At 35.6% G+C, this 21,238-nt stretch overlaps 1 protein-coding gene across 1 annotated transcript in view; it reads left to right on the forward strand.

Annotated features, from left to right (window-relative positions):
- Positions 1 to 4,280: 4,280 nt before the first annotated feature.
- Positions 4,281 to 21,238, forward strand: part of LOC101892223 (uncharacterized) — a 186,914-nt gene continuing 169,956 nt past the window's right edge. Inside the window, exon 1 of the mRNA XM_059124509.1 lies at positions 4,281 to 4,995. The gene's annotated coding sequence lies outside the window, so the exon portion shown is untranslated. The remainder of the gene's footprint in view (positions 4,996 to 21,238) is intronic.

Raw genomic sequence — 21,238 nt, forward strand, 5'->3', positions numbered from 1 at the left:
GGGACTTCGAACATATTGTAGTGTTGTAGGGTATCACATGGTCGGCCCCGCACGACTATACCCTTTGCTTACTTGTTTTATCTGTATTAGGTGAGGTATGAAAATGGAATACTTCGGTCGATCATTTCTGGTACCTCACGCAAATTTCAACATTTTCTAAGAATTATCATATATCTCATATAAATTGAAGGACGTAGTCGGTATAGTCCAAATCTGGTAATATTCGCAATATTTATGTCATTTTTATACCCTACAACACTATGTGTTGGGGGTATTATAAGTTTGATTGGGCCAAAAATTATGTAACACCTCGAAATATGGATTTCCCACATAGGAAAGTATATATGGATCTTCCTATCTCACCGAGCTGAGTCGATCTAGCTATATATGTCCGTCCGTCCGTCTGTCCATGTTAATTTGTAATCACTCTACAGTTATCAGTTATGATCAGAATAGAACCCTATTGCTTTTGTAGATGATCGCATAATTTTTAGGGGTTGAAATGGACCAAAAACTGAAAAATTTCCTGATTTTGCAGTTGCTCTACAGGTCGCAATTATGGACCAATCGACGCGGAAATTAGCATGGGGCTAAAGCTTCGGGCTGGGCAGAAGCCTTCCAAATTTGGTGGTCATCGGGTAATATTTAGTGGGTGAAATAGACCATAACATTTGTGTTAAATAAAAGTCATATTTTCCATTAAACCGCGAAAATTTTTAATCCCGACGAAATCGCATAAAAATATGTCAATAATGATGTTAATATAGGTTTTGTAGTATTTTGTGACATTTTTATATTTTTTCATATTTTTTATCGCATGCGATTTTTTCAATTTGACTTATAATATTGAAGTGTATATTTTGTAATACTTTTTGAACTTACAACACAGGTTGGGGTTATTATATACAGATTGTAATTATCGTCCAATCCTCACGAAAATTTTCATAAGTGCAGGGTTAGGCTCAAAAGGGTTAGGCCTATTGGTTTTAAAGATGTCCGCAATATATTTGGGGGTTGAAATGGACCAACAACTAAAAATGTTCCTGATTTTGCAGCCGTTATAAAGGTCACAAATAGAAACCAAAGGACTCGCATAAAGTTAGAGTTTAGGACAGCGGGTACAATGGACCACTAATTTTGTGTGAGAAAATACCAGAATTACTTACAGGCGATATCCGAAATACACAAAAGGCGAACTTCTGGCTTTTTTATGCTGATTTCGTTGACGAATATTGCCAAATATCGTAGACAAGCAAATCATATAGATGAGTCTAAATCTGGAGAGGGGGCCTCTTGCTTTTGGAGATGATCGCAAAATATTTGGGGGCTCAAATTAACCAAAAACAGAAATGTTTTTCCGATCACACAATTGAAGCCAATCGACACGCCTGTGAAGAGAGTTAAGGACAGGGAAGAATACTAGCATTTTGGATGACTACTGAATTATATTTAGCTGTAAAATGGACTAACAGCCCGACGGAGTGCAGAAATATTGGGCAAATGTCCCTGGTCAAAATCCTAGTTTCGAAAGCGAAATCTTCCAATATGGATTTGGACATAAGGGGGCTTCTAACATATTGTAGTGTTGTAGGGTATAACATAATCGGCCCCGCACGACTATAGTCTTTGCTTACTTGTTTTATCTGTATTAGGTGAATTATGAAAATGGAATACTTCGGTCGACTATTTCCGGTACATCACGCACATTTCAACCTTTTCTCAAAATTATCATATATCTCATATAAATTGAAGAACGTAGTCGGTATAGTCGAAACCTGGTAATATTCGCAATATTTGTGTCGTGTATTTAGGTCCGCTAACAGATATACAATATTGGCCATTCCTTCGGAACCTACGCCATAGAGGTTCAAACATTTAAATAATCATAACAGAAGTCAAAATATATTTAAATAATCGAACATTGGCTGAGAGTATACATCTGTCGGCAAACCCGAATGATACTTTTGAACTAGTCAGTACAAATTTTTAAAAATTCCAGCTTATCTGATGTCTCGTATCAATTGTGACCCACATGGCCAAATAAAACGAGTTTTTAGTTTTTTTGTACCCATTATTACGAATTATTAACTTATGGACCTATACCATTCTTCTTAGGAAATCTTTTGGGCAAGGTTAGAACTTCTCTACAATGTTTATACTATTCTCTGTATCTTAATATAATGAGCAATCTTAAAACACATATATGTAATGTATGTAGATAACGATTATTCAATTACGATTTTTTGCTTGTTTACCTTTTCAAACAATCACAGAACACCCAAAAAAAAAAACTTCTAAAAACAAACTTTTACATTTTGCCGCCAATAATTTCGGCACCGACACCTGTTTGCACGCAACATAACGAAAAACTCTCACACGAAAATGTAAACATTCGTTCAGTTGAGCAGATGTGAGAACAAGGAATAAATGCCGCAAAGCTTTTGCCTCCTCAAAAGCTTTAAAGCATTTTCCTCTCCCACGAATCGTTGGGCATTTATATAAAAGCCGCTTAAAGGAAAGATTTTCCTCAGTTGCGGGTTTCATTTCAAAGAAAATATTTGGAAAATTCGGAAAAACAAACCATAAAACGGGACTTTGGAAAATCAAATGTACACAAAGAACAAAATAAAAAGAAATAAAAAACAAGTAAGCAAAGGCTACAGTCGAGCGGGGCCGACCGTTGAATACCCTACAACACTATAATAAACGATACAGTTCATATAGGCGAGATACTCGAAAGAATTGCACAAGATATTGTGACAAATAATAAAAGAAAACCATCAGGTTTCGTTCTCTAATTTTCGAATAATAGCAACTTAAACTAACTTGCTCATTTCAAATTTATTGGTAGATGTTGCACGTAAATGGTCTTCCTAGATCTGGAACCAATATTTCCCAAAGACCCATAATCTCTCAGAAGTGGCAAAAGATTAACATTTATTATTTGATTTTTTTGAGATGCAGACATTTGACTATATTCTTCAACGAAATCGGCGTTAACGAAATAGTCAGAAGTGCGTCTTTCCTGTATTTGTGAATTCTCCATGGAGTCACTGGAATTGAGATTTTCGTATTTTGTCTACAAAAGTTGGCAAACTCCTTTACACATTGAATATTTTTGGATGGCCATCCGAAATTGCTTGGCTTTTGCAATGTGCGGTAACCCCCATTCAAATGTGCGTGAGGATCGGGCGATAATTACGACCTGCCGACAATTTTGCAGTTTTTTGGTCCATTTCAACCCCTAAATATATGGCGATCATCTCCAAAAAGAGTAGGCTTCTATTCTGACCCTCATCTTATCTCCATGCAAAATTTCGTAAGGATCGGGCCATAAATGCGATCTGTATATGATATCCTGATATCCTAACTACTTAGTTTTGTTAGCTGTAGAAATATTACCAAATGTTTAATTCAAAATGAAAATATGCCAAAAATATGACAAAATTGAAAAATTATGAGAAAATTTTACAAAATCAATATTTTCATCTTTATACAGATATTTTTATGCGATTTTTTAAGACGTTTTTTCTTTCCTGCTAAGAGGCCATTCTGAATTAATGAGAACTGTCGAAATCAGTACAGCCGTTCTCGACTTATAAGAGATCTTTCAAGCATATCTTCTTTGATCGACATATATATCGCACCTATTTTGTTATATATCCGGTTTGTTGGATGTTAACATCAAAGTAAAGGTCAGAAGGTCAGAAGTGATGGCTTTGTGATTTCGCCGGGATTTAAAATATTCGCGGTTTAATGAAAAATTTCGAATTTTTTCAATAAAAAGATATGGTCTATTTTACCCGCTAAATATAATCCGATGACCACCCAAATTGGTAGGCTTCTTCCCCGCCCTAAACTCTAGCTACATGCGAAATTCCGCGTCGATTGGTCTATAAATGCGACCTGTATAGCTACTGCAAAATCCGACATTTTTTCAGTATTTGGTCCATTTCAACCCCTAAACATTTGGCGATCATCTCCAAAAGAAATAGGGTTCTATTCTGACCCTAGCCCCACCTCCATACTAAATTTCGTGAAGATCGGGCCATAATTGCGACCTGTAGAGTGATTACAAATTAACATGGACAGACGGACAGACGGACAGACGGACAGACGGACGGACGGACATACATAGCTAGATCGACTCAGCTCGGCGAGCTAGGAAGATCCATATATACTTTCCTATGTGGGAAACCAATATTTCGTGGTGTTACATAATTTTTGGCCCAATCAAACTTATAATACCCCCAACACATAGTGTTGTAGGGTATAAAGATTGTGAGAGTGTTGTTTTGTGTGACCAAACAAAATGCCAACATTAGTATCAGGCATTTGTTGAGTGTGGATTTTTTCGTTAGTGTCTGAGTGAAAATTTGTTTTGTCAACAACAGGATATATATTTAAAGGAAAAGTAAGAAAACAAATAATACATACAGGCAACCACTCATACATACAAAAACATACATGAAGAAATATTTATACCAATGAAAAAAAAAAAAAAATAATAAAATAAAAATTAAAATATTGATGGTGATGTGAAGATAAATGTGCTTATCCTTTATGCCTGTCTCTGTTAAATCTGTGTGGGTTAAAAAAATGCAAGTATAGCCAAGCAGTAAATGTGAATGTGAGAGAAAGTAAAAGTAAATAAAAAAAAATTAACCTAACACGCACACCCTGGCAATTTACTGCAGTACCAACAAGTACAAACACTTGTGGATTTCTCAAGTGCTGGTCCATCCAGCACCACCACTACTACCACAAGAAATACAATGGTGTCAGTGTTTGTTTTAATGTAAATAGCAATTAAAAGTCCAGTTAATCATAATAACGACACCAACGATTATTAAAAAGAAAACAAAAAGAACCACCACAATACAAAACTAATTACAAGCAACGTTTGACAACATTTTTGTATGCCCAAGTTGGCTCAACGGTGGACACAACACCATCGGAAGTAGCAGTCATCCGTTACAACAGTTCCTGTTTCCGGTTAGTGTTTTTGTAATTGTTTGTGTATGAGTGTTTATAATTACCAGATTTTTTATCTGTGTGTGTGTGTGTTTGGTTCAAATATTGTTCAATAAAATAAGTTTAAACGGATTTTGAATGATGAGAAGCAAGCCGTCAATTGCCGTCGGCTTGAGCATAACAAAATTATACAATCAAAATATACTGTATTAAAATTGAATAAAGTTTCAAACCCAACAAAAGTTTATTCTCGTAAATACTACCTATGATATTGGTATACCCATGGTTGGGGAACGGTGGAGCGGATGTTCGAAAGCAATGATGGTTTTGTATAGTGAATTGAATCATAATAACATATGAAAAACAAAAATGCCTGAGTATCTCAATATTTCTATAAATATTTTATCTAGCACAAGGATGGGATTTATCGAGCAACTAATATTTGTACTACTCACGAAAAGTGACAAAATTTTCAAAAAATCAATTTAAAACCAGTAAAGAAAGTCCTAAAGTCGGGCGGGGCCGAATTTATGATACCCTACACCACTTTGCTCCATATTACAATTAAAAATTTCTATGGGAGAATTCAATCATAAACCCCATAATTATAATTATAATTATAATTTAAAATTCAAAGGACTAAATATGCCGAAGCATTTGTATCTTTTAAATTCGGACTTATATTGCCCATTTGGTGCGAAATTAATTTGAAATCAGATCAAGATATATATAAGAGCTATATCCAAATCTGAACCGATTTCGATAAAATTTGGCAAAGATATTTCTGAGCTGTATTTAATATATTTCCCTGAATATCGTTATTACGGAGTTCATATTACGGCTGTAGGTAACAAATATAACAAATCGGATGAACAATATATATGGGAGCTATAGCTATATCTGAACCGATCTTCACCAATTTTGGCATACTACCTTCTAGACTCAATTCGGTCGTATGTGCCAAATTCCACCCAAATTGGACAAATATTAGACGTTTGGTGCACAATAAAAAGTAAATCGGACGAAGTTATATATGGGAGCTATATCCAAATCTGAACCGATCTCGATAAAATTTAGCAAAGGTATTTCTGAGCTGCATTTGATATATTTTCCTAAATATTGTTGTTACAGAGTGCATATTACGGAGGACAAAAATAACAAATCGGATGAACAATATATATGTGAGCTATAGCTATATCTGAACCGTTTTCGATAAAATTTGGCATACTTATTTGCAGGCCTAATAGGGTTGTATGTGCCAAATTCCATCCCATTTGGGCAAATATTACACGTTTGATGCACAATAAAAGGCAAATCGGACGAAGATATATATGGGAGCTATATCTAAATTTAAATATTGCGACATGCTAGATTTAGACTAAATTGGTTAGTTCATTTACTTTATATGAATCAAAGAAATAGCTCGGTCTACCAACTCGTGAACATGCCAGGAACAACTGACCATGAGAAAAGCAGGAACATGCCAAATTTAGTCCGCATACACGAAACCCTTCCTTCTTCGGATTTATTAATTTCATAGCAAGCGTGCAGGAAACTGGAATATTTGGAAGTTGAGTGGCATTTCTGTTGCTATTAGAGAATTCAAGGTAGCAACATACTTTCCCGTAATAATCGTATCCTCAATTAAATTGTTGTGCAGTTTTTTTATGTTAGCCTAATACCATTGCATAGGCGTTGTGGATCAATGTTTCTTGATAAAATCATATCCCAATCAGAACCGTTTTTTATATAATTTGACAAAATTTACTTTTATACCAAATTCCGTCACACCTTCCGTATTTCATTGAAATTAGTTTTTATACCCTACACCACAAGGTGGTCAGGGTATTATGTCTTTGTGCATTTGTTTGTAACAGGCAGAAGGAAACGAGATAGACCCATAGTTCCTTTTGATGATCTGCATAGAATCACATTCTGAGTCGATTTATGCATGTCCGTCCGTCCGTCTGTCCGTCCGTCCGTCCGTCTGTCCGTCCGTCCGTCCGTCCGTCCGTCTGTCCATGTATTTTTGTAAACAAAGTACAGGTCGCATTTATTGCCCGATCCAGATGAAATTTTGCAAAGGTCTTTTGTTTGGCCTAAGGACGAACCCTATTGAAATTGGAGATAATCGGTCAAAATTTGGATATAGCTCCATATATATCTTCGTCCGATTTGACTTTTATTGTGCACCAAACGTGTAATATCAGCCCGAATTGTATGGAATTTTGCACATACACCCATATTAGGCCTGAAAATATGTATGCCAAATTTGATCGAAATCGGTTCAGATATAGCTATAGCTCCCATATATATTGTTCATCCGATTTGTTATTTTTGTCCACCGCCACCGTAATATGCACTATGCAACAACAATATTCGGGGAAATATATCAAATACAGCTCAGAAATACATTTGCTAAATTTTATCGAGATCGGTTCAGATTTGGATATAGCTCCCATATATAACATCGTCCGATTTACCTTTTATTGTGCACCAAACGTCTAATATTTGTCCAAATGGGATGGAATTTGGCACTTACGACCGAATTGAGTCTAGTAGCTAGTATGTCAAATTTGGTTCAGATCGGTTCAGATATAGTTATAGCTTCCATATATATTATTCATCCGATTTGTTATATTTGGTACCCACAACCGTAATATGCACTCTGTAACAACGATATTCAGGGAAATATATCAAATACAGCTCAGAAATATCGTTGCCAAAGTTTATCGAGATCGGTTCAGATTTGGATATAACTCCCATATATATCTTTATCCGATTTCAAGTTAATTGTGCACCAAATGGGCAATACAATTCCGAATTTAGTCCTTTGAACTTTAAATTATAATTATAATCATAGCGTGTATGATTGAATTCTCCCATAGAAACTTTTAATTGTTATGTGGAGCTCTACTTAATTAGCAAAGTGGTGTAGGGTATCATAAAGTCGGCGCCGCCCGACTTTAAGACTTTCTTTACTGGTTTTAAAATTAGTGTTTGGTACATCAAATATGTGATATCGGCCAATATATGGGGGCTACATTCAAATCTTAGCTGATTTCTAATTAAATTTGTCAAATTTATTAGTGTAACTGAATTTCATTGGAATCGGACATATATATCGTGTTTGGTGCATAATATACATGAAATTGGCCGAAATATATATAGGAGCTATACCCAAACCTCAATCGATTTCAATATAATTTAGCAATTTTTTTTTTTTTGGTACCAAATTTCGTCTCTCTCTACGAACTTCATTGAAACGAAACGTTGAATACATCAAATATGTAAAATCGGCTGAAAATAAATATGGGAGCTACATTTAAATCTGAAACGAATACAAAGGGTGAGATGAATAAACTGCAACCAACTTCAGACTGCTGTCATTTCTAAGCCACTCGTCCGACAGCTGTTAAAATTATTTCAGTGACAGCTCATTATATTGTTTACAAGCGTACAAGAGCATTTTGGTGAGAATTTTCCAGAAAAAAAGAAAAAAAGGAAAACCACAAGTGGCTATCGTTGGAGCACTCCAGCATTTAAATGTGAATAAATATTTGAACAATATATACCTTTTTAACAATATATATACAAATAATACAATATATACAATACTTTATGCCTAGAAAAGTGATCACAAATAATAGCTAAAAACGCCGAAAACTCAATATTTAAGGAGTTATGGCCATTTTAAAATATTCAATAATTCATGCCTAGAAAAGTGATCACAAAAACGCCGAAAACTCAATATTTAAGAAGTTATGGCCATTTTAAAATATTCAATAATTCATGCATTAAAAAGTGATCACAAATAATAGCCAAAAACGCCGAAAACTCAATATTTAAGGAGTTATGGCCATTTTAAAATATTCAATAATTCATGCATTAAAAAGTGATCACAAATAATAGCCAAAAACGCCGAAAACGCAATATTTAAGGAGTTATGGCTATTTTAAAATATTCAATAATTCACGCCTAGAAAATTGATCACAAATAATAGCTAAAAACGCCGAAAACTCAATATTTAAGGAGTTATGGCTATATTACAGGCTATTTTGATTATCGATTATCTTCAATTTCAATAGGGTTCGTCCTTGATTTGAGCAAAATTTCAACTGGATCGGGAAAAAAATGCGACCTGTACTTTATTTACAAAAATACATGGGCAGACGGACGGACGGACTTTCATTAATCGAATGTGATTATATCATCAAAAGGAACTATGGGTCTATCTCTTTTCCTTTTGCCTGTTACAAACAAATGTACAAAGGCATAATACCCTGACCACCTTGTAGGGTATAAAAACTACACAACAATTTAATTGAGGATATGGTTATTTCGGGAAAGTATGCTGCTACCTCGAATTCACAAAAGATTGCAATTTCCTTGCCATGAAATTTATAAATCCGATAATAAATGTTCCTGCTGTTCTCATGGTCAGCTGTTCCTGGCATGTTCACGCGTTGGTAGACAGAGCTATTTGTTTGTTTACGCATTAAAGTATTACAATAATTAAGTTTTTATACCCTACAACACTATGTGTTGGGGGTATTATAAGTTTGATTGGGCCAAAAATTATGTAACACCACGAAATATTGATTTCCCACATAGGAAAGTATATATGGATCTTCCTATCTCGCCGAGCTGAGTCGATCTAGCTATGTATGTCCGTCCGTCCGTCTGTCCATGTTAATTTGTAATCACTCTACAGGTCGCAATTATGGCCCGATCTTCACGAAATTTAAAATGGAGGTGGGGTTAAGGTCAGAATAGAACCCTATTTCTTTTGAAGAGCATTACATAACAGGGGTTGAAATGGATCAAAAACTGAAAAATTTGCTGATTTTGCAGTTGCTCTACAGGTCACAATTATAGACCAATCGACGCAGAATTTCGCATGTAGCTAGAGTTTAGGGCGGGGAAGAAACCTACCAATTTGGGTGGTCATCGGATAATATTTAGCGGGTAAAATAGACCATATATTTTTTGTCGATTAAACCGCGAATATTTTAAATCCCGGCGAAATCACAAAGCCATGACAAGGTTACTTCTGATCTTTACATTGATGTTAACATCCACCAAATCGGATATATAGCAAAATATGTGCGATATATATGTCTATCAAAGAAGATATGCTTGAAAGATCTCTTATATGTCGAGAACGGCTGAACTGGCCTCTTGGCAGGGAAGAAAAAACGTCTAAAAAAATTGCATAAAAATATCTCTCTAAAGATGAAAATATTGATTTTGTAATATTTTCTCATATTTTCATATTTTTGGCATATTTTAATTTTGAATTAAACATTTGGTAATATTTCTACAGCTAACAAAACTAAGTAGTTAGGATATCAGGATATCATATACCGATCGCATTTATGGCCCGATCCTTATGAAATTTTGCATGGGGATAAGATGAAGGTCAGAATAGAAGCCTACTCGTTTTGGAGATGATCGACATATATTTAGGGGTTGAAATGGACCGAAACTGCAAAATTGTCAGCAGGTCGTGATTATCGCCCGGTCCTCACGCACATTTGAATGGGGGTTATCGGACATTGCAAAACCAAGCAGTTTTGGATGGCCATCCAAAAATATTAAATGTGTGAAGGAGTTTGCCAACTTTTGTAGACAAAATACGAAAAGGTCGATTCCAGTGGGTTTTTGGAGAATTCACAAATACAGGAAAGACGCACTTCTGACTATTTCGTTAACGCTGATTTCGTGGAAGAATATAGTCAAATGTTTGTATCTCATATAGATGCGTTTCAGTCAAAAACCAATAATAAATGTTAAACTTTTGCCACTTCTGAGAGATCATAGGTCTTTGGGAGATATTGGTTCCAGATCTAGGAAGACCATTTTCGTGCAACATCCACCAATAAATTGGAAATGAGCAAATTAGCTTAAGTTGCTATTATTCGAAAATTAGAGAACGAAACCTGATGGTTTTCTTTTATTATTTGTCACAAAATCTTGTGGAATTCTTTCGAGTATCTCGCCTATATAAACTGTATCACTTATTATAGTGTTGTAGGGTATTCAACGGTCGGCCCCGCTCGACTGTAGCCTTTGCTTACTTGTTTAAATTTTTGAATTTGTTTTATTTTTATACCCTCCAAAATTTTTTCACGGATTTCTCTAAACTCGGTATTTGTGGGTCATAATGGGTTCAAGTTCCGGTGGCGAAACACGCATGTATGGGTTCAAATTTTGGTATAGCCCCATATAACGATACCTCTCGATATTCGATATTTGGACGATTTTTGTCACATTTTCTCACTAATTTGTCTACAAATTAGAATTTGTTGGCCATGATGGGTTCTAGCTCCGGTGGCGAAATATTGCATGTATAGGTTCACGTTTTGGTATAGCCTCCATATAACGGTACCTCCCGATATTCGTTATTTTGATAACGGGCTCTAGCTACGGTGCCGCAACATTGAATATTTAGGTCCATGTTTTCCAATGGCGCACATAAACCGATACCCACCGATATTCGATATTTTGATAATCCTAGTCACCTTTACCCATGAAATTGTTTCAATTTTGGTATTTTAGAAGATTTGATAGATGACAATCCTTGAAGTATAAAATTGTCTGTAGAGGTTCCCGTTTTGGTATGGCCCCATATAACGGCCTTACCCACTTTTTTTGATAATTTTAACTGCATTATGCAAAAGGTCTTACTGGTATTTGTAGTTTAAAGTGGAGCACGCTTTAATTCAGATACTTTTATATAAAAATGATTCATTTACCCTAAGGTGATGGGTAATTAAAGTTTGGCCCGGTCGAACTTAATTTTTTTACTTGTTTTTTTTTTTTTTAAACCAACAAATATTCGTAGATAAAATTTTGAATGCATATAAAATCAAAAAAGGTAGCGAAGCGCACCAGGTTCAGCTAGTATGATAAATATATTGCGACGTGCCAGGTTTGGACTATATTGGTTATTTCCTTCACTTTATATGATATATGTGATAGTTTTTAGAAAATATATCTAAGTGTTTCATTTTCACAGCAGATATATACTCCCAGCCAGTTCACCCTTTATGGGAGAGGTTCCGACGTATTTAGCCAATATTGCCCATTTCGTATCTGACCTAAGTCTGACATAAATATTACAACTTGCCAGATTTGGACTATATCGTCTACTTCCTATACTTTATATGAGATATGTGTAAATTTTTGGAAAATGTGGGGCAAGTACCAGTAAAGTAAAATTGGACACTGATTTTACATTTTATAAGAGTTATAAATATTAAAAATGGAGTGGGCCAATTTTGCCATTTTCCCACCTGATGTAGCATTGATAAAAATATTGGTATATGCCAAGTTTGAGCAGTGCACAACCGATCCATATCATTATTATTTTCTGTTAAATTTACAAAATTACCAAGTTTGGACAAAATAGGATACTTCCTTCGAGAACTATGGTACGTATCAGCCATACGACATGTGGACGCACGGACGGCCACCCCTAGATCGACTCTAAATTTCCTGAAATGGATTTGTCCAAAGAGACCTAGGGTTTAAACACGTTATTTCGATAATGATACATACCCTCTGTAGCCATATGGCTGAGGGTATAAAAATGGAAAACTCACGTTTAAACCTATCCCGGTGGTACATATCTGTCGCATACCGACTTATACATTTCAACTTGTTTACCTGCACACTTTTCTTTTTATACCCTCCACCATACTATGGAGCCCCCATATAACGGTACCCTCCATATTCGGAATTTTGATGATTTTAGCTACATTATAAACAGATTTTTCTTCAAGTTTCGCAAAAGTTGCCTATACAGGTCCACGTCGTCGTATAAGCATTCGGTATTTTTAAGATTTTAACAGAATTTTTAACGGATTTTTTTTTCGAAATTGCCAAATTTGTACCAAATGGTGGAGGGTATTAAAAGTTCGGCCCGGCTGAACTTACAGCTTTTTTATACCCTACACCACAAGGTGGTCAGGGTATTATGTCTTTGTGCATTTGTTTGTAACAGGCAGAAGGAAACGAGATAGACCCATAGTTCCTTTTGATGATCTGCATAGAATCACATTCTGAGTCGATTTATGCATGTCCGTCCGTCCGTCTGTCCGTCCGTCCGTCCGTCTGTCCGTCCGTCCGTCCGTCCGTCCGTCTGTCCATGTATTTTTGTAAACAAAGTACAGGTCGCATTTATTGCCCGATCCAGATGAAATTTTGCAAAGGTCTTTTGTTTGGCCTAAGGACGAACCCTATTGAAATTGGAGATAATCGGTCAAAATTTGGATATAGCTCCATATATATCTTCGTCCGATTTGACTTTTATTGTGCACCAAACGTGTAATATCAGCCCGAATTGTATGGAATTTTGCACATACACCCATATTAGGCCTGAAAATATGTATGCCAAATTTGATCGAAATCGGTTCAGATATAGCTATAGCTCCCATATATATTGTTCATCCGATTTGTTATTTTTGTCCACCGCCACCGTAATATGCACTATGCAACAACAATATTCGGGGAAATATATCAAATACAGCTCAGAAATACATTTGCTAAATTTTATCGAGATCGGTTCAGATTTGGATATAGCTCCCATATATAACATCGTCCGATTTACCTTTTATTGTGCACCAAACGTCTAATATTTGTCCAAATGGGATGGAATTTGGCACTTACGACCGAATTGAGTCTAGTAGCTAGTATGTCAAATTTGGTTCAGATCGGTTCAGATATAGTTATAGCTTCCATATATATTATTCATCCGATTTGTTATATTTGGTACCCACAACCGTAATATGCACTCTGTAACAACGATATTCAGGGAAATATATCAAATACAGCTCAGAAATATCGTTGCCAAAGTTTATCGAGATCGGTTCAGATTTGGATATAACTCCCATATATATCTTTATCCGATTTCAAGTTAATTGTGCACCAAATGGGCAATACAATTCCGAATTTAGTCCTTTGAACTTTAAATTATAATTATAATCATAGCGTGTATGATTGAATTCTCCCATAGAAACTTTTAATTGTTATGTGGAGCTCTACTTAATTAGCAAAGTGGTGTAGGGTATCATAAAGTCGGCGCCGCCCGACTTTAAGACTTTCTTTACTGGTTACTTGTTATTTTTGGGGTTTTTATACCTTTGCAGAATGGGATATAAGGTGGAATTTAACTTTCAGTTAAAGTTTTCACAGAGAATAATTTTAGTGAAAATTGATTATCATTCGAATAGAAAGCGGTTCTAAAACCAAAAAAAAGTATTAAGATTGCCTTAGACAAATAGGCCAAAAGTATAATTTTCTAGCCCCTTTTCCGTTTTGCATCTGGGTATGAATGAATATTCAACTTTTACCATTTGTTTTTGCAATTTTTAATGATGTAAAAACTTGATATCCAATGCTCCCTGCTATCCCCAATGGAAGCAGAAAAAACGCCTAAATTGACTTCAACACTTTATTGATTTAACAAAGCAAGCATGGCAAGTTTAATAAAATTCAATATGCATCATTATTATCGCTAGCTAGCATAATGACCTCTTAATGTTCACCCGCCCCGCCCCTCCCCTCTTCTTTTTCATTCTGTTGATATGTCTTTAGTTTCGCTTTTTCCTATGGATTGGTTTTATTAACAAAACATAAAATTTTATGGTGATCCAATTACTCGACTAAACGGCTATCTTTTTTGCTAATCGCTCGTAAAAATCCTTTTTTCACAACAAAGGGAATAACGTTTGGGCGCCAACAATAACAATAACACCATCAACATCACATCGTTAACGTCAATGTCCTCATCCGTGCAGCTCGTTCGTTCGGTGGTTTCCTTTTCCAATACCGTCAGCTGCTGGTGTAGTTGTAGTTGTTTTTATCAACATTATCCTCGTCATCGTTGGCAAGTCAATGACGACGCTTAATTTGTTTATTGTATGTTGGTCCGATATTAAATTATTCATTACAACAATTGTGTCAATTTCAGTCATTGACATACAAAAAATAAATCACGTTGCACGGCATTCGTCACATTCGCATCCACGCCACGGTGCATGTGACAGAGATTCGGTGATGATGGGTGGTGGCAAGCGGCATTGGTGTTTCAAATGCAAGTGGTACTTGTGTGTTACGGAAATGGAAGGATACATCAATTGCAATGCCAAAACGGGCTAGGCGAGGGGAAAGGGCAAAATATACCCAAGATTAAATTACGGCGATGATAGCGTTGATATTGTTATAAATCAATATGTAGAATGTCCTTTCATGTATGTGCCTCTTCCTTGCTTCATGACATTCGTTTAATTTTGTAGTAACGTAAAATAATAATTAACACCCTTAAAATTGAAAGTTCAGAATTATGGAAATTATACTTTTCTTTTTAAAAAAAAATGAGAAATTGAAGTGGGTCAGAGTATGGATATTAAAGTTTTTCAGTAATATTTATTGAAAAGTGTTCTTAGTTTCTTCTGTCTGATTAGAGTTCAAATTCACTCGATCTTACAAGATGTGTGCACCTACTTTTTATACCCTACACCACATAGTGGTAAGGGTATTATGTCTTTGTGCATTTGTTTGTAACATGGAGAAGGAAGCGAGATAGACCCATAGTTACTTTTGAGAAACTCTATAGAATCACTTTCTGCGTTAATTTATGCATGTCAGTCCGTCTGTCCGTCCGTCCATTTATTCTTGTGAACAAAATGCAGGCCACATTTATTATCCGATTGAGATGAAATTTTTCAAACAACATTTCTTTGGCTCAAGGACGAACCCTATTGAAATTGGAGATAATCGGTAAAAAATTAGACATAGCTCCCATATATATCTTCGTCCGATTTGCCTTTTATTGTGCACCAAACGTGTAATATCAGCTCGAATAGTATGGAATTTTGCACATACAACCAAATTAGTCCTGAAAATAAGTATGCCAAATTTAATCGAAATCGAATAGCTCCCATATATATTGTTCATCCGATTTGTTATTTTTGTCCTCCGCTGCCGTAATATGCACTCTGTAACAACAATATTTGGGGAAATATATTAAATGCAACTCGGAACTTCATCCGATTGTGCACCAAACGTCTAATATTTGTCCAAATGGGATGGCATTTATCACATACGACCGAATTGATTCTGAAAGGTAGTATGCCAAATTTGGTCAAGATAGGTTCAGATATAGCTATAGCTCCCATATATATTGTTCATCCGATTTGTTGTATTTGTTACCCACAGCCGTAATATGCACTCCGTAACAACAATATTTGGGGAAATATATCAAATACAGCTCAGAAATATCTTTGCCAAATTTTATCGAGATCGGTTCAGATTTGGATATAGCTCCCATATATAACTTCGTCCGATTTACCCTTTATTGTGCTCCAAACGTCTAATATTTTTCCAAATGGGATGGAATTTATCACATGCGACCGAATTGAGTCTAAAAGGTAGTATGCCAAATTTGGTGAAGATCAGTTCAGATATAGCTATAGCTCCCATATATATTGTTCATCCGATTTGTCATATTTGTTACTCACAGCCGTAATATGAACTCCGTAACAACGATATTCAGGGAAATATATCAAATACAGCTCAGAAATATCTTTGCCAAATTTTATCGAGGTCGGTTCAGATTTGGATATATGTCCCATATATATATCTTTATCTGATTTCAAATTAATTTTGAACCAAACGGGCAATGCAAGTCCGAATTTAAAAGATACAAATGCTTCGGCATATTTAGTCCTATGAAATTTAAATTATATTTGTAATCATATAATTGAACTCTCCCATAAAAACTTTTAATTGTTATGTGGAGCTCTACTAAATTTGCAAAGTGGTGTGGGGTATCATAAAGTCGGCCCCGCCCCACTTTAGGACTTTCTTTACTGGTTTATTTCATATGGGAGCTGTCGCGAATAACTCTGTTGGAAAAATAAGTGGGTAAAACTTTACTCTAACAGTGTAATCGAGTAGAAAAAAATTATATTGATTGCTGATTTGTGCGTTCGTTTCGTGTTTAGTACCAAACGGGGTTTGGTATTGCTGTGAAATTTTAATGGTTTGGTAACAAACAGAGGCCAAGAAGAGAAGCTATTGCATATATATGCCTTGTTGGTACTGATCAGGAATTGAAAACCAAAAATTTTAAAAGGTACTAAAATATTAACTTCTTCCTTGCATTTTTTAAACCCTCAGCCATATGACCAGAGAGGGTATACAGGGTGAGATAAAAAAACTGCAACAAAGTCAAACGCCATAATTTTACATTTGAATGAAACAAAAATGTCGGAAATAGCATTCAATTTTAGAATAAGTTTAGATTTGTTCGAATTGGTCACCTTTGACACGAATTATGCCCTTCAAACGGCCAATGAAACCGTCACACGCTGTCCGAATGTTGCTCTGCGGTATTTTGGTCCATTTCCGGCGAAACGCTTGCTTGAGGTGATCGGCACTTTGGTAGTTTTTAGTGCCAACCTTGCTTCCGAAAATACTCCAGACACAATAGTCCAACGGATTGGTATCCGGAGATTTTGGTGGGCATTGTGCGCTGGAAATGAAGCGAGAAACCTCATTTTGTAACCATTCTTGGATGGTGCGTGCTGAGTGCGATGGTGCTGAGTCCTGTTGGAATGTCCAAGGTCTGCGGCCAAAATGTTTGCGTCCCCAAAGCTTTAATACACCCTACAGAATATTTTCACGATAATATTTGTCATTTATTCTGATGTCACGGTCGATTAATAAGAGCGGAGAGCTATCATCGACTGTTATGGCGGCCCACACTATCACCATGGCCGGCGCTCGAGTTCTTATGGTGCACAATTTCAGCTGACCTCTTTGGCAAGTAAACACGATCATTTTGTTTGTTTACAAACTGCTGGAAAACGAATGTTTTCTCACCGAAGGGAACCAAATTCGGCAGTTCACCGCTTTCGACTAAGCGAAGCAACTCTTTAGCTCTTTCGGGTCTATTTTCTTTCTGTTGCGGTGTAAGTTCTTGCACGAGGTAACGAGCGATGGTATGAGACAAAAAAGATTTGTTCACATTTAAATGCTGGAGTGCTCTAACGATAGCCATTTGAGGTTTTCCAGCCAAATATAAAGAAAGCACACTATCACGCTTAAATTCCATCACGAATATCTTTTTTTCTCGAAAATTCTCACCAAAATGCTTTTTTACGCTTGTAAACAATATAATGAGCTGTCTCTGGAATAATTTTAACAGCTATCGGAAGAGTGGCTTAGAAATTATAGCAGTCTGAAGTTTGTTGAAGTTTTTTCATCTCATCCTTTATATTCTTGTATTTTTTGATTAAGCCACATTATTTACCAGAAGTGTTTTAAATTTGGTATTTGTAATTCGTAATAGATAGGACAGCCTACAACAGAAAGTTGTCTGTCCAGCTCCACGCCCTCGTAAAGCCCCAATATTACGGCACCTCCCGATTTTCGGGATTTTGACGATTTTAGGCGAATATAGGTGAATAATGTGCACCGGAATCGTTTCAAATTTGGTATTTGAAGTTCGTAATGGATACTACAGCCTATGACAGAAATCTGTCTGTGCAGGTCCACGTCTTCGTATATTTTGATGATTTTGGCTACATTATTCACCGATTTTTTTCAAGTTTCGCATTTAAATATTGAAATGGCTTTTGACAAAAGAATAATGTCCATCGGAATTGTTTCAAATTTGGTTTTTGAAGTTCGTAATGGATACTGCAGCCTATGGCAGAAAACATTTGAATATTGAAATGGCTTATGACAAAAGATGCCTATGCAGGTCCACGTCGTCGTATGGAACCTAATACAACGGCAACATTCGCTATTTTTAAGATTTTAGAACAATTTTTAATCGATTTTATTTTTTTGAAAATTGCAAATTGTGGAGGGTATTCAATGTTCGGCCCGGCCGAACTTACAGCATTTTTTAATTGTTTACAATAAGAACAATACACTTTCCTTAAAAAATATTTATACCCTACAACACTATGTGTTGGGGGTATTATAAGTTTGATTGGGCCAGAATTTATGTAACACCTCGAAATATTGGTTTCCCATATAGGAAAGTATATATGGATCTTCCTAGCTCGCCGAGCTGAGTCGATCTAGCTATGTATGTCCGTCTGTCCATGTTAATTTTTAATCACGCTACAGGTCGCAATAATGGCCCGATCCTTACGAAATTTTGCACGAAGGTGGGCTTAGGGTCAGAATAGAACCCTATTTCTTTTGGAGATGATCGCCAAATGTTCAGGGGTTGAAATGGACCAAATACTGAAAAAATGTCGGATTTTGCAGTAGCTATATAGGTCGCAATTATAGACCAATCGACGCGGAGTTTCGTGTGTAGCAAGAGTTTAGGGCGGGGAAGAATCCTACCAATTAGTGTGGTCATCGGATAATATTTAGCGGGTAAAATATACCATATCTTTTGTGTTGAAAAAATTCAACATATTTCATTAAACCGCGAATATTTTAAATCCCGGCGAAATCACGAAGCCATGACAAGGTTACTTCTGACCTTTACATTGATGTTAACATCGAACAAATCGGATATATAGCAAAATATGTGCGATATATATGTCTATCAAAGAAGATATGCTTGAAAGATCTCTTATATGTCGAGAACGGCTGAACTGATCTCGACAGTTCTCATTAATTCAGAATGGCCTCTTGGCAGGAAAGAAAAAACGTCTAAAAAAATCGCATAAAAATGTCTCTCTAAAGATGAAAATATTGATTTTGTAACATTTTCTCATATTTTTTCAATTTTGTCATATTTTTGGCATATTTTCATTTTGAATTAAACATTTGGTAATATTTCTACAGCTAACAAAACTAAATAGTTAGGTTATCAGGATATCATATACAGATCGCATTTATGGCCCGATCCTTACGAAATTTTCATGGGTATAAGATGAGGGTCAGAATAGAAGCCTACTCTTTTTGGAGATGATCGCAATCTATTTAGGGGTTGAAATTGACCAAAAAACTGCAAAATTGTCACAGGTCGTAATTATCGCCCGATCCTCACGCACATTTGAATGGGGGTTACCGAACATTGCAAAAGCCAAATAGTTTTGGATGGCCATCCAAAAATATTAAATGTGTGAAATAGTTTGCCAACTTTTGTAGACAAAATACGAAAATATCCATTCCAGTGTCTTTTTGGAGAATTCACAAATACAGGAAAGACGCACTTCTGACTATTTCGTTAAGGCTGATTTCGTTGAAGAATATAGTCAAATGTCTGTATATCATATAGATGCGTTTCAGTCAAAAACCAATAATCTTTTTGCTACTTCTGAGAGATTGTAGGTCTTTGAGCAAATTAGTTAAAGTTGCTATTTTTCGAAAATGTATTATTTGTCACAATATTTTGTGGAATTCTTTCGAGTATCTCGCCTATATAAACTGTATCGTTTATTATAGTGTTGTAGGGTATTCAACGGTCGGTCCCGTTCGACTGTAGCCTTTGCTTACTTGTTTTATTATGAGTTTTTGATTAAAATACTTTGTTCAAATAAACTATGCTCATGTTAATAGAAACATTCTAAAAAGTTCGCCAATAATGGAATTGTGAGACTAAGTTGCGATAATAGTAAAATATTTTTGAATATTCCCATATCGCTTCCATCTAAGGGAATACAAAATTCTAAATTTCTCATGAAGTTTGCGACAAGAAATGACCTTTGGGATTTGTGAAAACATTATGTGTAAAATTAAACAATAAATTTTTAATGACACGTATTTATTGTTGATACATACATATATGAAATTAAAATGTTTTATGTCCATCTTATTGAATAATTAAAATAAATCCAACCGGGGTTTCATTTCACTCATCGACCTATATCCATTAGAAATGCAATCAATACATACGTCTTCATTTGTGTATGATGAGGTGTATTATTTCATTTTTTTCCACCTTGGCACAATACATACATATATACATACGCATGCACATGTGGGCGAAATATATACACCCATCTATCCATCCATCCATCCAACCATCCATCATATCTTTGGAAAAATTATTGTTCGAGCAAAGAGCAAACGTAAAAGGCTAAATAAACAAACATACCTGTGAACAATGTTTTATATTATTTTTAGCAATAGCAAATAATTGATTTATTCAACATAAAATACCATACAAATAAATAAATGGAAGTGTGTGAGTGTGTGTGAGTGTGTGTGTGTGCGTATATTTTTTTGGTACTCTAAGTGAGCAATTGTGTGTTGGGCCACAACATAAGTGGTAGCTGAATAG

This window comes from Musca domestica, unplaced genomic scaffold (assembly GCF_030504385.1).
Source record: "Musca domestica strain aabys unplaced genomic scaffold, Musca_domestica.polishedcontigs.V.1.1 29, whole genome shotgun sequence".
Classification (NCBI taxonomy): domain Eukaryota; kingdom Metazoa; phylum Arthropoda; class Insecta; order Diptera; family Muscidae; genus Musca; species Musca domestica.